Below are 19,409 nucleotides of genomic sequence, written 5' to 3'. Positions count from 1 at the left end.
CGCGCATGATTACTGAATCTCGTCAACCTTACCTATTCCAATGTTATTTTGTTTGCAGGTAATACAATATCCTGCGGTAACCAGGCTGGTAACCAGAGCCCTATAACCGCTTCACTACCCAGAGGTACATACGTGTCGATTTTAATCAGAAGGAATCACCCTGTCGCTTAAACATAAGGTCGCTCTAACAGGTAACTCGTATAAAGATACAAGCATTTGTCGTCTTTATGGTAAGTGACAATGTGATACCTTTTACTGTAAAATGTCACATGATATGTAATAAGTGACTCCGATACCCGCTTGTCGGTTAACACCCGATCCTCTGCTTGTCTACAGATCATTTACTTATATAGATCAAATACTTGTTTATTCTACCAGGGGCGACTCACTCCGCGATTCTATTGCCGCGCTACAAGTACTTACTATATGTTATTATAGGTATAATATTGCCTATTTTGTTGATAAGGGCTATAAGTTGCTTAAATTCTCACTATACGCGATTTCGCGGCCCATTCAGTGGTGAGGTGACGACCTTCGCGCGGCGCAGTGTAATTCAATGTCGGCTGCTAGTGTACGGTCCGTTTGTTAATGTAGGTAAGAATTTAGAATGGCGGCATTTTGTAAACATCAAAGGAGTGAGCCTTCTGTACTTGTACTATTATATATTCTGTGATTCTACACTAAAATACACTTCTGCATACAGTGCCCCCGTATGGTGAAGAGTTAAGAATTTCATTACCTTTTTCTTCCCGTTGGCCGATGGACTATATGCGATGGTCAATTAAATATCATAATTTCGTTTCCTTTCTACCCTTTGGCACCCAAGAGTGGCATATTACTAACTTGAGCAGTTTCATATGCTCTGCCTACCACTTGGGAATACGGACGCTAGTGTGTAATACGGGTGTAGTAGTGGCTTTTTAACGTTTCTATACATCTGTTGGTTAACACTAAGAGCGATGTACGGATCGTAAATGTGGCACGCTCAATTTCTACCAGATGCAGAGAATTTTTCCAATTCCCCTTCAAAGGTACTGACGTATCTGCTTGGGTAATATGTAATGTAATATGCATAATACCTGCTAGATATGTACAGAACTCGAAACAGTAGAATAGCTAGGAAATACGAACCGCAATCTTTTAGAACAATCAACCAAATCTACAGTGACCATTCCAAATTGTAGTCCCCGACTCGGGGAGGAATCCAATCAGCAAAACTACTCCTGATGCCTATCACTAAACTTTCACATTCAAAGATTTGTTTCTCCAGATTAAATCAAAGGCGAATTACAGCGAAAAAGAAATATGGGCAAGCCGGCCGGCAGGGCCGGGGTGTCCTGAAATTGCTTTTCAATCCCCGGACTTGGGACTTGTAAAGAAGTTATTACCTTCCGCAAGATAGCGGCGGGTCCGGCGATACGGATACATGTCTTTTTCATATGTAATATTCCGTTCTCGCGTTTTATTAATGGAAAATGTTTGGGGCGGTGCGGTTGTCTGTTATATTAAAAAGCTGGAGGCAAAGTGGTTTATGTTATTGTAGTCTTTTCTTGTAGGTGCTTGTTTTTAACCCCCGACGCAAAAACGACGGGGTGTTATAAGTTTGACGTGTCTGCATGTCTGTCTGTCTGTCTGTCTGTGTGTGTGTCTGTTTGTGAACGGATGAACCGATTTAAATTTAGTTTTTTTTGTCTGAAAGCTGAGTTAATCGGGAGTGTTCTTAGCCATGTTTCATGAAAATCGGTCTATTATGTCGCGGTCGGGGTAAATAGTTACGATAGAAGTTTCAATATATTATTAATGATTAGCATTGTATTGACAGGCATTGTTAGCTACGCCCGTTTGCCCGGCCGCTTGATAATGTTACCTACTCAAATTAAGTCCACTACATCAATGTTTGGAATTAATTAGTATATTGTTTAATTGGCATCTCTTGTTATCTGTTAGGATTATTTATTCATTAGTGGTAATTGACAGATGTGATCTGCAATATTACGACCGGTCTGGCGCAGTTGGTAGTGACCCTGTCTGCTACGCCGCGGGTTCGAATCCTGGTAAGGGCATTTTATTTGTGTGATGAGCACAGATATTTGTTCCTGAGTCATGGATGTTTTCTATGTATATGTATTTATGTATTATATATATCGTTGTCTGAGTACCCACAACACAAGCCTTCTTGAGCTTACCGTGGGCTTCAGTTAATCTGTGTCAGAATCAGAATGTCCTATAATATTTATTTATTTATTTATTACGCTAGATTTTTCACAATAGTGCAGGCGAATTTTTCATGTCACAACTTAGTTTTCTTTCAACCCGTCATTGCTTAGAGTGTCACTCAAACTTGAGCAGTTTCATGTGCTCTGCCTACCCCTTTTGGGAACAAAGGAGTCAGTTTCCTAATTAACAGATGAGATCTGCAATATTACGTTAGATTTTTTCACAATACCTAATGGGGGCATAGGAGTCGCTTTCGTAAAAACTAGTGCCTACGCCAAATCTTGGGATTAGTTGTCAAAGCGAACCCCAGGCTCTCATGAGCCATGGCAAATGCGGGCATAACGCAAGAAGGATGACTTAATGGGGGCAATAGGCTAGCAAAGGCATTACCTACAACAAGTATTGTTTTCTTTCAACGCTTAACTTTCTAAGAGTAGCGCTGAAACTTGAGCAGTTTAATGTGCTCAGCCTACACATTTTAGAAATACAGGCTCTTGTGCATGTATTGTGTATGTTGTAGACTAAAAAACTTTGCATTGAGTTTTGTTGAATAGCGCCATAAATTAAATATAACAAGATCATACCATCCCATACATTAAAATGCGACCGCCTACAAACGCGCTTACACTCCACCACACATAGATGGCGCCACAAAAAATGCCTTGTTGCCACCGATTATTTGTAGATTGGCATTAAGCGTCAATTCCGAGCCGTAAATCTATGTCAAAAGTGACACTTAACGCCATCTACAAGTATAATCGAAAGCTACAAGACATTTTTTTTGCGGCGCCATCTATGTGTGGTGGAGTGTAAGCGCGGTCTTAGGCGGTCGCATTTTAATGTATGGGATGGTATGATCTTGTTATATTTAATTTATGATACCGCGGAACATTACCTCGGTTTAGGTTGACGGATCGTTAATTTCATAAAAGTTGCAATGGCGTCCCCAGTTGTCGTTGTCAGGGGTATCAAACGCAGGGCCGCAGGACAATGCGGGCCGCTACAAGCGTGCGGCTTGATTACACCTGTCCGTCACGATTAATAGAATATTGTGTGATTCAAATTGAATTAGCCCGCCATTGTCGAATTAGCCGTGTATGGTTCGTACGGACTATTGATTTTGAATATTTAGTAGCCAATTTAGACTGTTTGTACTGTGATTTGAAAATTGGATATCATTGTTTGAGTGCATTTGTAATTATTTGCATACTTATTATATTTTAAGTAAACACACACTCTAATTAATTTTTTAACACTTTACAAGTTGGCTTGAAGTAATTATTTGTGATAAGCTTTTATCCGAATATTATAACGTCTATATATATAATATGTAATATTAATAAAGTTGCACTAAAAAAAAGATTGTTTTACGCCGTGTTTTGCGTGGGCGACGGTCGCGCGACCGTCACGTGACCGTCGCCGTCGCGTCTCATACTTCCATATCGATAAGGTTTGATTTCGTATGCGTACTATGCGTCGCATCGCCGTCGCGCGACCATCGCGCGACCGTCGCCCACGCAAGCAAAACCCTTACCTACCTAAAAAAGAGAAACAACATTTAATGTGATTATTCGCTATCTTTATATTTTAAACAATTTCCAATGTAACGTTATTTATAGAATAAAACCTTTGACATTTCATGTGAAAAATACAGCTTTCAAAGTCATGGCCATGTCATAGACACTCACAAGAGTTGTAGGATGAATAGGTAGCAAACAGGCTATATTTACACATGTTAAAAACCTTACGCCGTGGCTTGCGTGGGCGACGGTCGCGCGATGGTCGCGCGACGGCGATGCGACGCATACGAAATCAAACCTTACCGATATGGAAGTATGAGACGTGACGGCGACGATCGCGCGACCGTCGCCCACGCAAGACACGGCGTTACTGTGTCCTAATAATGTCTTCGGTTACCGCGATAGTTAATACTCATGAAATAAAACTATGGAAACGGATTAAATCGCGTATAATGAATTTACAATTCATCCCGACGTACGCGATATACGTACGTGATAGACATTCATACGCGATTTAATCCGTTTTCATAGTTTCATCTTACTGTGTCCTGTAAAAAGTGTGACAAGACGGAAAGTGTGGCTAAAAATCGAACTTTTGTCCCTACATAAGTAACCAAAAATTTCAAGTAGCTAGCACAGAAACACTGTTTAAATGATCTAAGAGGGAAAACTCCGTTACTGATAACCTAACCACAAAATTAAAATTTTGAAAAAACCCACGACCGCGACATAGTGATGGACCGATTTTCATGAAACATGGCTAAGAACAAGACTCGTGATAAGCAAACTGGCAATGAGTGTATGTATATGTATACAGATGTTACTCGTATTATTTTTAACCCCCGACGCAAAAACGATTAGATAGATTTAGATTAGATTTATTTATTTCATGATAAAAATTACACTATAAATTTGCTACATGTCAAAATTATGTATATCTTCTCATCATGATCGTCAAAAATTACATAATAAATTCCAAATAAAAATAATTGTGTCTCCCAAATGAGGATCGTCATTTACAAAGAAAGAAAATACACATGCCAAGCTAAATAAAATTAATAAATTAAGTTACAATATCATGAAATTATCACGAAGCAAGAAAATATTATATAACAGAGAAATATAGGTATAATTATATCATCGGTCATTAAAAATTCAAATCCATGTACTCATTTACAGAGTACATGGGGTTATCTAACAAAAGGTTTCTCAATTTGCGCTTAAATGCTTCGTCACATGGCTCATTTCTCAGATCAGCAGGTAAGTGCTCATAGTAAGTAGGGCCGATGACTCGAGGGTTCTTTCTTGAAAGTGCCATGCGACGGGGGACTGTTCTCAGACGGCCTGTAGATCGAAGCTGTTTGCCCGGAAAGTCTATGCGTGCAAATTGGGATATATTATGTCTAACATACAGCAGTACGTCGAACAGATATTGTGAGTAGTGCGTCATTATACGTTGAGAACCGAAGAGCTCTCTACAAGGGTACCTGTCTTTTACACCGGCAAGTGTACGTATTGCGCGTTTCTGCATTATAAGGACTCTTTTTGCATCAGTAGAATTGCCCCAGAGCAGTGAGCCGTATGCCATGATAGAATGGAAATGCGGAAAGTACACCTGCTTTAAGGCTTCTGCCGAAATAAGAGGCCTCAGTTTTCTCAACGCAAACGACGCACCACCCAACCGATCACAAAGATTGTCTACATGGCACTTCCAATTTAGAGTATTGTCGATCAGGAACCCTAGAAACTTACTCTCTTCGCACATGGTCATTGGAAAGTTAGCCATGCAAGGTGGTGGTTGAACCTTTCGACCAGAGAATAACATAACATTCGATTTGGAATAGTTAAGTAACAGTCCATTTGCTGAGAACCATGACTGCAATTGGTGGCAAGCGTCATTAATGTTTATTGCCAGCTGGTCATAAGAACTTGCACTAACCAATACAGTCGTGTCATCCGCAAACAATACAGGCAAGCCAGCTTCAATGTTCGACGGTAGGTCATTTACAAATAACAAAAACAAGGTATTTCCAAGGGACGAACCCTGTGGAATACCTATATTTATGCTACCTATGTCAGACTGAATTGACTTGCCGTCAGTGAGTATTTTCACGACTTGTTTGCGGTCTGACAAAAAAGAGGTAAACAGCTCATGAGCTGTACTATCCATTCCGTACATCTTCAATTTCTTCAGCAGTAATTCATGACTAATGACGTCGAATGCTTTTGACAAGTCACACAGTATTGCGGCAATCTTATCCTTATCGTCTAACCCTGTCATGATAGAATCGAATATCCTATACGTCGCGGTGGTTGTCGACATTTTTTGTCGGTATGCGAACTGGTTTTCCGTAAGTAGGTTATTCGATTCTAAATGAGTCATAAGGTGAGACGACAGGATTGATTCTACCATTTTAGAAATGGTGGGTACTATTGTAATAGGCCTATAGTTGTTGACGTCACACCTGTCGCCCTTACCCTTGAAGACTGGACAGACTCTCGTGTTTTTCAGCACATCTGGATACGTACCAGTTTCAAAGATAATGTTTATGAGGACGACAAGTATGTCGGCAACAACCGGCCACAAACATAGAATAATTTTTGGTGAAATGTCAAAAGCATCAACGGTATTCTCCTTTTTCAACATGAAATGCAAGGTTCTGGTCAATAAATCACGGGTGACGACTGGCAGAGTGTAAGAGGGTATATCAACAGTTTCTAAATGCCTCTTAAGATAGTGTGTTGATTGCTGCGTGTCATTCTGTATGGCGTGATTGCTCCCTATACCTAGAAAGTGTGTGTTAAACGTGTTTGGCAGCTCAGTACTCTTCACATCCATGTTGGTGTTCGGATCGCGTAAACAAATGTGAGTCGATCTTACTTTTGTGCCTATTTCCTCATTAACAATCTTCCAAATTTCCTTCGTTTTATTGCTGCTAGAAGCCAACCTACTCTCAGTGTGATCTCGACGAGCTTGTAACGTAGTGGTCTTAATTATGGAAGAGTAGTGTTCAATACAGTCAGTCAATATGGGATTGTTAGGGTACTGGCGTCTAATTTCGTGAAGGTCATTGTGTTTGCATATTAAGTCTGCCAAATCGTCATTTAACCATGGTACAGTGTTATGTTTTTTATATCTAACCCTCTTAATTGGAAAATGAATGTTCATATAGTATGTCAGTATATTAAATAATTTAGTAAATTTAAAGTTAATGTCAAGGTCAATATTATAAATAAAATTAAAATCATAATTATCAATGTCAGTATAAAACGAATGAAATGCATTTGCATTAAAAAAGCGGCGCTCAATCATATTATTCGACTTTTCCTCATGGTCACTAGTCAACTCATACCTTTGAGCGGCATGGTCGCTTATCGCTGTGACCACCGGTGTCACGTCACTGAAAGCATGTCAGGCGCAATGTTGCTCAGACCGCAGTCAATGGACGTTGCGCACTCCGCAGTTTCACGAGTGGGAAAAGTTACCGTGTTACGACATCCATAGGCTTTTAATAAATCATTCGTGCGTCGTTTTAAACAGGAATCTTGTAAAAAATCCACATTATGATCGCCGATAATGAGAAACCTTTTGTTTTCGTCAGTTAATTTCCTTAATAGTAATTCCAAATTTTCAATATAAATGTCAAAGTTACCATTTCCAGTTCTATACATTGAAATAATAATAAAGTTAGATTTAATAATTTCTATAGCCGCGAATTCAAAATGATATTGCACGGCAAAATCAAGTAGGTCATTACGCTGCCGATATTCTGTTCCTTCCCGTACGTACAGCGCGGTACCGCCGTGAGCGATATTTGTGCGACAGTAATAACTAGCCAGCGCATACCCACCCAACTTTACTCGTGCAATTTCATTTTTTCGACACCATATCTGGCTAAGTCCTAATACGTGTGGCTTTTCTTTGTTTGTTAAAATGTCTAATAACGAAGTTTTACCACATATTGACCGGACATTTTGGTGTAAAATAACAAAGTTAGAAAGTGTTACGTCGCCTTTGTTATCTCGTGTCTTGTTGACGAGTTTTTTGGCTGAACTGTGTTAAATAAACGAACTGACACTCCAGACGGCCAATTTTTGGAGTCCCTGGCGATCTTGTATTTATTAGCCCATCAAGGCGAAAAGAAGCATACTTTCCGCGGGTGACGACTAGCTGTTCGCATACTGGCGTTGGTATGTTCATTTGCGTCTGGACATGTCGAATGACGTCATCTGGTGTGGTATCCTGGCTAAGATTGAAGATGTGGAGGCTCACAATGCGGGGGCCGCAAGCGCGAAGGCCGGTTATCACCGGTTTCGTTCCAGTACCTGGCGGACGCAAGACCGATGGTGCTACAGCTGATAACTCAGGCTGTGGTGCAGCAGCAGCTAACGGTGCACCCGGTTGTTGTTGTGCCACTCCGGATTCTGTGTTTACCGCTGGTGACGCACTCGCAGAACCTTTGGGAGAAGAGGCCGCCGGTAACTGTACTATTCGCTGCTGGGGTGCCCTTACAGCGAGTGGCAGGGCATCACGAGGGGATGCCAAGTCAGTAGTAGCCTGCGGACTGTTTTTATAGGCGGTGGTGATGGCCTTACGCCGTAGTCTAGTACGGCCTTGATCTGACGTGGAGGCCACAGGTGGTTCTTGGGCTGGGATCTGGGCAGCAGTCGCAGCAGCCGGCGGCGGGATAACAGGAGACTGGTCAGCAACGTCAGCATCAAGAAAGATCATGCCGAGAGGGCCGGACTCATTGAGTGAGACGTTTTGTGAACCCGGTGATGTGTTGTTAGTGCTTGTGATAACACTAAGGATCCTCTGGATGCTCTCATTCTGGCAAGTAAGTAGCTTTTGTTGCTCACGGATAGTATTATGACAAGCCAATAATTCGTCTTTCATTTTATATACTTCGGTGTTTAATTTCGAAATGTCATCCACCAACCTGTTAACCGCCGCCGCCGTATCAGTAGTAACGGTTTTCTTTGTTGGAGCCATATCTTGCGTCTTCTTGCACTTTTTATATTAAATACGATGTCAATAATTAATAATTCAATAAATAATTGCAATTTTACTTATAAACGAAATAAATATTAATTTAAATAAGCAGAGCTGTTTAAATTTAGCTGCTAACGGTAACAGCGCCCTCTGGCGACGGGGTGTTATAAGTTTGACGTGTCTGTCTGTGTGTATGTCTGTCTGTCTGTTTGTCTGTCTGTCTGTCTATCTATGTGTGTGTCTGTCTGTGGCATCGTAGCTCTCGAACGGATGAACCGATTTTGATTTTTTTTTGTCTTAAAGCTGAGTGAGTCGTGAGTGTTTTAGCCATGTTTCTTGAAAATCGGTCCACTATATCGCGGTCGGGGGTTTTTCAAAATTTTATTGTTGAAAAGTTAGGTTCACAACTTGATATTTTCAATTTACCCACCCAATAACAATACTTTCGTCTTTTAGAATATCAATGAATTCTAAGTGTAGGCTTAGTTTGAACTTACTTTTAACGACATACTTTATCTAAGCAAGGCAAGTAAATATTTGTGAACTGGACTGCTTGTCCAACAAGCAAGACCATCAATTCAATTCAATTCAATATTTATTGATAAAACTATAATTTTACACGTCATAATAAAAACAATACATTACAATAATTATTGGACCACCAACTACCTATGACGCCGAGCATTAACAAACAGGTATAATGATAATTAACTCATTCAAATAGTAATTGTTACCGTTATGAATATATAGGATGTATGTGCAAGATATTGTATGGTTTTTTACAGTAGTATTTTTCATACTAATATTGTCTACCCCTTCGACGCTACTATACCAACCTAACCACAAAATTAAAATTTTGAAAAAACCCGCGACCGCGACATAGTGGACCGATTTTCACAAAAAATGGCTCCCGACTAACTCAGCTTTCAACAAAAAAAAAACAAAATCTAAATCGGTTCATCCGTTCGAGAGCTAAGATGCTACAGACAGACACACACAAACAGACAGACAGACAAACAGACAGACACACATACACACAGACAGACACTTCAAACTTATAACACCCCGTCGTTTTTGCGTCGGGGGTTAAAAATAGATTTATTGAATAACAAATTTACACAAGTTACAAATTATTCTAGTAATTAAGTACGATAATTATAAATAGGTATTAATAATTCCTATTATACAATAAAACTACTTATACTAATTACAAATAATTAATTGAAATACGGTTGTACTCACGTTATTATATCCCGTATTATATTACGTTATTATAACCGTATTTCAATTAATTATTTGAATATGTCTCACGGAAGTTTAACGTGTATACTAATTACATTCTTATAAGTACTTTGGCAATAATTCGGGTTTTCTTTACTTTTTTTTTAACCGACTTTCTCAAAACAGGAAACGTTACAAAGCTAACCTCTTACGTAACACTTGAAGGTTTTGCGTTCTAGGTTGGTCTTCTTAAGCGATTGTACCGTTCGCAATTTTGAGTATATGTAAAAATCGTAAAAGTTTATCCTTGTTTCTTTACCTTGCAACCAATGTTTGTTAGAGTAGACGAGCCCTGTCATCGCCCCTAGTTCCGCTCAATTGACCACGAATTTTGGACCAATATTTGCTCAGAGTATAAAAACGCAGCTGCCGGTCTCGTCTGATTTGTTTACTGAATAAAAGCTGTATTTGTACTTCAACATGAAGATACTAAATGGTAGAATCAGAATCAGAATGCTTTATTTGTAAAACATAGGTACATAATTAGGTCTTAGGTCTATGAATGGTCTGAACAAACTATGTTTTGCCGGTTGGCATACAAATGTCAAAAAGGACGAGAGGCACGAGAGCAAATGAATAATTAAAATAAATAATTTGGGAAATACTCTTTATTATGTTAAATACTGTCAAAAATAATAGTTATGTGTTATACAAGGGTGCAAAGTTGTATTTTAACGCCTAGTGTGGAATTGAAAAACGAGCAAGTGAAAGGATTCTGTAGTTGAACCACGAGTGAAGCGAGTGGTTCGAAAATAGAATCCTTAACTTGGCGAGTTTTTCAACACACGAGAAGTAAAATACATTTGCACCCGTGTAACACAAAACTTTTCCCCTCACTATAGCGAGGAAAGCACAACGCAAAAAACGCGTTTATCACTGCTTCCAGTAGTTCCAAAGGTGGTAAAACATCTTCGTCACTAGATTCACCCACTTCTATCAATTTTAAAGCAGAAAATTTGGCTATATTCAAGGTCAAATTACTTTACCCACTAGTGGATAAAATGCGCTTTTACTTGCTGGTATTAAAGGACAAAACACGTGTTTCCGAGCTAGTAAGGGGAAAAAAAATAAATGCCTACAGCTATAGGCTAACGCCGTGGCTTGCGTGGGCGACGGTCGCGCGATGGTCGCACGACGGCGATGCGACGCATACGAAATCAAACCTTATCGATATGAAAGTATGAGACGCGAGACGCGACGGCGACTGTCGCGCGACCGTCGCCCACGCAAGACACGGCGTAAGTAATAAATGAAATAATAGGCGATCTTGTGGCAGTTGGCTATGAAGCTCACCTAGGCATAGACAACCTGTGGGTAGCAGTAAACTAAGACCTTTTTTAATACTAAGTCGGTGGCAAACAAGTATACGGTCAGTCTGATGATTAACAGTCTCCGGAGCTTATAGATCCTTGCAAATCCAGGTGTGTTACCTTAATAACACTTACATCCCCGTTGATCTTACAACTTGGAGCGGGTACGCCGATGTTCGAGCACACATATATTTGAAATTCTGTTAACTAAGCATTCAATAATAGGGATGACGACTACATAAAAAAAATGGCATTCTGTTTAGTCCGTCAGTTAGATTGCCCAAACATACTGAACACATATTTTTCGCTTTTTCTAATTAATGAAAAAATACAAAGATATAGAGCATCAAAGTTCCAGAGTGGGGGCTTGTGACGTCACTTCTAAGTAAAAATTGTACCTAGGCGCGACGTCACGCGAAATTTCAACGCAACGTACCGTCGTCATTTTTCGTTTAACTACGAGAAAAAAAAAATCGTGTCTACAATTCTTTGATAATCTAACTGACGGACTAATTAGTTTTTTTTAGTCGTCTCGCCTATTGCTTAAGTAGTGAATGCAGGTATACAAGTACTTATTATATTCATAGTTGGTTGTAAGTACTAAGGTCCATTTATTATTTCGAACCCTGCAAGACTACGAGCTATAGAACAAACAGCGCAACGCTCGACATAGCCGCGTCACCATTACGCGTCCGTTACCCAAACTCATCATTCTACCTTCATCCCATCCCAACTTGCAGTCAAGGGAGCCCGTAACAGTACGTCTGTTACGCCGTGGCTTGCGTGGGCGACGGTCACGCGATGATCGCGCGACGGCGATGCGACGCATACGAAATCAAACCTTATCGATATGGAAGTAGACGATGCGATGGCGACGGTCGTGCGGCCGTCGCCCACGCAAGACACGGCGTTAGTGTAAGGCCTGAGTGGTCATATTGGGCGTGTACCGCGTGTAGCGTGCATGTCAAACCAGAAACTCATGCAAGTGTCCTGAGTCGAAGCTGCATAGGGTGTACGCGGTTCACTATTATCTTGCAAAAACTTTTTTCGCATATATTTGATTTGCATAATAGTTCTTGGCAGTAGTCACGTTTGGCAGAAATATACCTTAAGCAGAATATGCTTTGGCGTAAATCATTTTGCAGATTTTTATAATACCGAATCGTACGTTGGCATAATGTTGATGAGCATAATAGTCTTCTAGTCTAATAGTACTTTCGCAGATAATATTTGTGCGTAATATTTAGGCGGCATAAAATTGCAATTTGCTTTTTGATAGCGAGTCAGATGTGTTGGGGATGCAAGATACCTAACACTCCTCCTCGCTTCGCTCGTCGTCGTACCTAATGGGGCTCTAAGACCGTATTTCCTATTCGATAGCGTGTCATAATTCTACTCTTGTAATAGTATGCTATACGATTATTATGGTACATAAAATTATGATAAATCAAAGTAGACCAAAGTAATGTTCTGTGAAACAATATTCTGCCAAATGTGTCGTATGCGTGGTAGTAATAATGCCAACATTGCCAACTAAGTTTTCTGCAAAATTACCATTCGACCGATTTTTTTTCTGCGAAACATGTTATGCGCAGTGTGTTTCTTTTCTGGCCAAAATTATTTTGCCAGATGAGGGTAACCCGGTGGACGCACGCTCGCCCGCCCCGCCAACCGCCCCGCCAACGGCTCCGCTCCGAGCGTTCACTCTGGCCACTCACCCAAACTCACCTACCTTCCCAACTTCCAAGGGAGCCTGTAACAGAATACGTCTGTTAGGCTAATTTAGCACGAGATCATCTTGTAATTAATCCACTTATGTAGCAGCCCGCTTTGAAACTGGATGCTCAACTTGGCGGCTTCTCCGGGGAGCGTTGAGTGTGGCGCGCTCTGGCGTTTGTTGAAGGGATCATTTTGAGACTTGGGTAATATAGAAGTAAATAATGTACAAGATAATCCTTTAGGAGCGATTATTTCTGAAAATATTAATATTATCAAAAAACGATCTTAGTAAACCCTTATTCATTTTTTAATAGCTATCCAACAATATATCACACGTTGGGGTTATGAAAAAAAATATCAGCCCTCACTTTACATGTAGGGGGTACCCTAATATTTTTTTCCATTTTTATTTTTGCACTTTGTTGGGGATTGATATACATATTGGTACTAAATTTCAGCTTTCTAGACTAACAGTCACTGAGATTATCCGCGGACGGACGGACGGACGGACGGACGGAAAAATGGCATTCTGTTTAGTCTGTCACCCTTAGATCTGTTTAGTCCGTCAGTTCGTCCAAAAATACTGAACACATATTTTTCGCTTTTTCTAATTCATGAAAAAATACAAAGATATAGACTATAGAGCATCAAAGTTCCGGAGTGAGGGCTTGTGACGTCATTTCTAAGTAAAAATTGTACCTAGGCGTGACGTCACGCGAAACTTCAAAGCACTGTACCGTCGTCATTTTTCGTTTACGAGAAAAAATAAAAAATACGTGTCTTAAATTCTTTGATAATCAAACTGGCGGTCTAATTAGTCTTTTTTAGTCGTCTCGCCTATTACTGTCTTTTAAATAAATTAGGGTCTTATCACAATTCCGATTTGCGGGCGATTTGAAAGCGAAGCGAACGTGCAGCGAGTTTGCCGCGAGTCAATTTTGAAAATGCCCATATTGCCATTATTTATTCGACTCTCATTACCTGTCAAAGTTGCATTTAAAATCAACACTGGATAGCATAGTTTCGTTTATTCGTAATGCATTGTATTGTACCTATTCGGCAACTTGCGATTGTATCCTCATCAACGAAGAATCAAAACGAAACGTCAATTTATAGCAAGTCTTTTAAAGCCCATAGATATTTTTGAAACACCAAAAAAGAAGGAAGTATACCTATTTTCTGTGCTCACTTTCTTACTCGGTAAATAATCTGTTCCGATCCCGGCTGCCGTACGCGACCTACCGCAACAGTCCCTGCGTTGGCGCGAGTCGCAGAGTTGCTAAGCCACGTAGGCCCATCGATTTGTACGGCTAAGCGGAATCAACAGGTCTGAGGAATCAGGTTGCGAAAAAAAGGTTATAAAGCAAATAATGGAAACACAGATTGATGATAATTTCGTTCAGCAACTTTCGAAAACTATGCAGATCTTAGACTAATAATTTTTGTTACAAATTAAGCTTCAAGATCAGCCGTTATGGTAGGAACTAGGAACTGACCGAATTGACGTTGCCTGTGTGAAACATGACAAATTTTTAGATACAAGTGCGAAAAAAATTGATAAATTTTTAGAAACAAACAAAATCGAACACGTTTTTCAGTACAAACCGAAGTTTCGACGCCATATTACTTCTCGCACTAGTGCGTAAAAAAAACACCATCTGTACTGAAAATTGTTTTTTTTAGAAACAAACAAAATCATGAAACCTTTACGTTACCTATCCCCTACCCTACATCGTACCTACCTACCTACCCTATTATTCTTCTGTGCACATGTTGAAACTTCAACAGGTCAGTAATATGTACTGAAAAACATCGTAAAATACACGTGCGAAGAGAAATTTTGTAACTATTGTCAATATTAAAACATTCCCTTAGGTAGTTTTTATTTTATCGCCACTCATTTCGAATTTCCCATTTTCCACACTTGTATAGTCGAGTTCATAAATATGTGTACATTTTTTCACCATATTACATAGAATTAAGATGAAGAAATATACATATTTATGAACTCTACTGTAATAGGTATACTATTTTGACACAAGAAAAATCTGTTCATCAAATGAATTAACAAATAATTACATTATGTTACCTACTGAATTAATAGTGTCTTTGTTTTTGAAATCGTAATTAATCGTAGGCCTCGCTCGTTTCATACGTGTAATTAAATGTAATTGGTATTGTCCGCTGATGTATTAATTCAATTAAATTGCAAATTAATCAGATTCCATGTTTAATGCATTTAAGCATCGAAGAATGAGAATAAAACTATCGAAAAGTATTATATCGCGTAGAAAGAATTTTCAGTGCATTTGGTGTTTTTTTTTCGCACTAGTTCGCGTTATTTATTGTTCTGACGAAACTTCAGAGGGCCCTATGTACTGAAAACCATCATACGATACACGTGCGAAGAGGAATTTCGTAACTCATGTCGATTTAAAACACTCCCTTCGGTCGTGTTTATCGCCACTCGTTATACTACAACGCTTAAATAGTATTTATTCATTATCAAATATACAGTGTGTAATTTTAATAACAGTCAATATTTAAGGAGGTGATTTTAAAGCTGATAATATAACCCAATTTTGTTAGTAGGGGCTTTTACAAGTCAATAAATCATTTACAATAGATTCGTGTGTATAACTACCCTAACTGCCAGATTAACTTTATTTCCATTAGAAGGCGAATTCAATGGCGAACCTCATGCTCAGTGGACCTTTCCGTACAGAGCCCGTAGCCACGAGTACAATCGTTTACGCTTGGTAGTGTTCAGAAATATTCATTCTCGTTCATTCTCATTCGCTTTCATACTTTTCATAGGTACAGTGTTACGTACGAACACGGCGAGCATACATAATATACACCCTGATTTTATTGAATTCCGTTAACTTTAAGGGAAGGTTCGTTAGATCAAATACAATTAATTTCTCTAAGAAACTAGCGTCTTAAGTCTTACGGTTATCGAGTTATTAAAAAATAAAGATAATTACTGAACACGTGTGTGACAGCCTTTACCAATTCCTAATGTTATTTGTTTTGATATGTACCGTCAATCACTTGACACTAACTTGAATGTTATTCTTGAGGGTCTCTCACACTAATAAATTCATTTATTATATATGAAAATGAGGAAAAATTTGTTTTTGGGAATATAACTAAAAGTGATGTACAGGGTGGTTCCTGATAATGAACTTAGCTAAGTGTCGAATTTAACGAAAACAAAAAAAAAAACGGTGTTATTATTTACTACGCGGCGTAATATGTTTGCTAGAAGAGTTACCACTGGTCTTAAACTATTGTATTGGTACGCGATGTAGAAACGATAAAATATCAGGCCGTCCCTATCGATTCACTTACAAAGAGTGCGATAGGGACGGCAGACCATGAGATGGTTTATCCTATGCAAAATCACCGACCAATGGCTTCCCGTGACATGGCTCTAGGAGGCCTTTACAGGGGTTAACAAAAGTGTAAATTTTGAACTATTTTTAGTTTTTGGTTTCCGTAGTCAACTAGGAACTCTTATAAATTTCGCCATGTCTGTCTGTCTGTCTGTCTGTCTGTCCGTCCGTCCGTCCGTCCGTCTGTCGTCCGTGTCCGTCCGTGATAATCTGTAACCGTAAGCATAGAAAGCTGAAATTTGGTACCAATATGTATATCAATCACGCGAACGGCAAAAATAAAAAATTGAAAAAAAATGTTTTTTAGGGTACCCCCCTACATTAAAGTGGGGGCTGATTTTTGTCATTCCAACCCCAACGTGTGATTATTGTTGAATAGGTATTTAAAAATGAATAAGGGTTTACTAAGATCGTTTTTTGATAGTATTAATATTTTTGGAAATAATCGCTCCTAAAGGAAAAAAAATGCGTCCCATATGCGGAAAAATAAACGATTTGATATTTAAAAACCAAATTAGTTTTTTCAAGTATTTTTATTTTTTTCTATTTTAAGGTTTTTGGTTTCGAAATAAACAGGCTTTTTTTTTGATGGCTGTGCAAAATTGTATGTTACCTCAACAGCCCGTCATGTAACTGAAATCGCATGCGAGCACGCCCTCTAAATCAGGCCTAAAACTAGCCATAGTGCTCTTGGCTACGAGCGTACTAGATCAATGAGTGGCGTTTGATTAAACCGGCTCAGGTATGTTAACCATTCTAATCCGATCGCTAATTAGACACGGAATTATTTCATTTCCTGTAATTAGTAATCAATTTTACTGCAACCGATAAGGCAACGCGTATTCTAGCCAAGTGTGTTAACATGCTTGCGGTAAGGTAATTAACAAAGGTAATTAATGCTTGAAAAGGGTTGCGTGGTTTAGTGCTCATTAATTGTTTATGTATAGATTAATGAGATGCAAGTTCAAATATAAACAGTATAAAATTAATATGTTACTTAAGACTTAAGTTACTGTGTATTCGATTTTTTGTTTCATATTTAAAGCCAATATTTGACATTTCTTAAAGTTCGTACCTATCTAGGATATGCAAGTAATCAGTCATACAGTGGTACATATCTATCTTTAATTATTTAATTTAGGATTATACAAATAAATCATACTTGTTTTTTTATGAATTTTTTAAACGGTCTAAAAAAACTTGGTGTTACATACATAAAATCAACATGTTTGGATTTACCTTTAAGTTTTCTAAAAAATCAAGAGAGATTTTAATTTTAAACCAATTAAATCAAAAGTCCGTGTGGTGACGGGTTAAGAATTTCACCACCCCCTTTCTTCCCGTGGGTGTCGTAGAAGGCGACTGTGGGATATGGGGTAAATTGTGGCGTAGGCGAGAGGCTGGCAACCTATCACTGAAATGTCACAGTTTAGTTTTCTCTCAACCCCTTATTTGCCAAGAGTGGCACTGTAACTTTAACAGTTTCATGTGCTCTGCCTACCCCTTTATGGGAAACAGGCGTGATTGTATGTTGTTGTTGTTGTAAATCAAAAGTTGTGACCAAAAAAATAGTTATTGACCTTAAAATTGTTCAACTTTCATGCCAAATATCACAGAAACAATGTGTAACAAACACTTGTGAAGTAATTATGAGATGCTATATGTTTTGTTTAAAGACGATGCTGTTAATATGATGGGCTTTAAGAAACTATCATAATATCAATGGATTCAAATCGAAGGTCATTGGCGTAGGGAACGGCCCTTAAGTAATTTCTAGATTTTGATTCCCATACAGCTGGCATATTATGCTTCCAATTATATCACTTATCCATGTATCAGTAACAAGAACGCGGGCTGCCTAGCAACAGTACCACATATGGCAAAAAGCGGACGGACAGCCTATGTACTTGGCCCACGTATTTATAACCACCTACCTAAAAGCATCAGGAATGCTTCCTTTTATAGGTCTAAGAGTAGATTAAAACAGTGGTTACTAGAATCAACATATTATGACATTGACGACTATTTTACATTAAGTTAAAATCGTATATAGCGTGTTATTTTATATGCCTACTACTTATTGATAATGTAAATGTTATGTACATGTACCTACTCATCCTGTCATTTATTTCATTCAAATACTACAAAACACATTACACAGGCAATCTTAAATTAAAAAAAAAAAAAACAATACCACTAATCACATTTGTCATCCGCAACGCAGGCTTCGTCAGGTGGCCACAAATGCAATCAGCACCATGCTTCGTCACAACCAAACCAATGATGATATCCGCAACAGGCTTCGTCATATGTATATAATAACCTACCTACTCATTGACTTGTAACCGGAATGTTATCATTATCAATAAATAAAAAAAAAATCATTTTCATTTTCTTTAAATATCATGTGGATAAGACATCTGTCACTCTCACACTGACATACTTGCCAAAACGTGACAGATGTCTTATCCACGTGGATAAATGTTAAAATTGGAAGTATGATTGGCTGGCTGATCACCACACATCAATGGACACCTGACATCGGTAAACTGATCGAGCGACTGATCGCGTTTCCTGAGCGGTGGCATGCATGTTATGCGCCCAATTACTCACTACCGACATTGACTGCATACAATTCATAAATTAGAGAACAACTTCATTATCTTCTCTGATTACGTGTTTGAGTATTGTCAGGGGCGGCTCACTCCGCGATTCTATCGCCGCGCTACAAGTATATGCCGGGGGCCGCGAGTTCGCGGCCCATTCAGTGGTGACGCGGCGCAATAGAATTCAATGTCGGTCCGTTTATTAAAGTAGGTATGAATTTGAATGGCGGCATTTTGTGAATATGAGTCGTTGAGTTCTATTATAAATATTCTGTTTTATTGTATTTGGATATCCCAGTTTTTATAGCACGAAAAAACTAGCTATTGAGTCTATTACTTTCATACACACATTAATTTATTTAAAC

At 38.9% G+C, this 19,409-nt stretch overlaps 1 protein-coding gene and 1 long non-coding RNA gene across 2 annotated transcripts in view; both read left to right on the top strand.

Annotated features, from left to right (window-relative positions):
• The window catches only part of LOC125228551 (LIM domain only protein 3), a 124,220-nt gene that overhangs the window by 34,297 nt on the left and 70,514 nt on the right, over positions 1-19,409 (top strand).
• LOC125228554 lies at positions 2,211-10,572 on the top strand. The gene is made up of 3 exons (XR_007177304.1): positions 2,211-2,221; positions 4,995-4,997; positions 10,452-10,572. It is a non-coding gene; the product is annotated as an uncharacterized LOC125228554 (long non-coding RNA).

Source organism: Leguminivora glycinivorella, chromosome 8 (assembly GCF_023078275.1).
Source record: "Leguminivora glycinivorella isolate SPB_JAAS2020 chromosome 8, LegGlyc_1.1, whole genome shotgun sequence".
Taxonomy (NCBI): Eukaryota; Metazoa; Arthropoda; class Insecta; order Lepidoptera; family Tortricidae; genus Leguminivora; species Leguminivora glycinivorella.
Note: the sequence above shows the minus strand (reverse complement) of the source record. Positions and strands in the feature narration are given on the sequence as shown.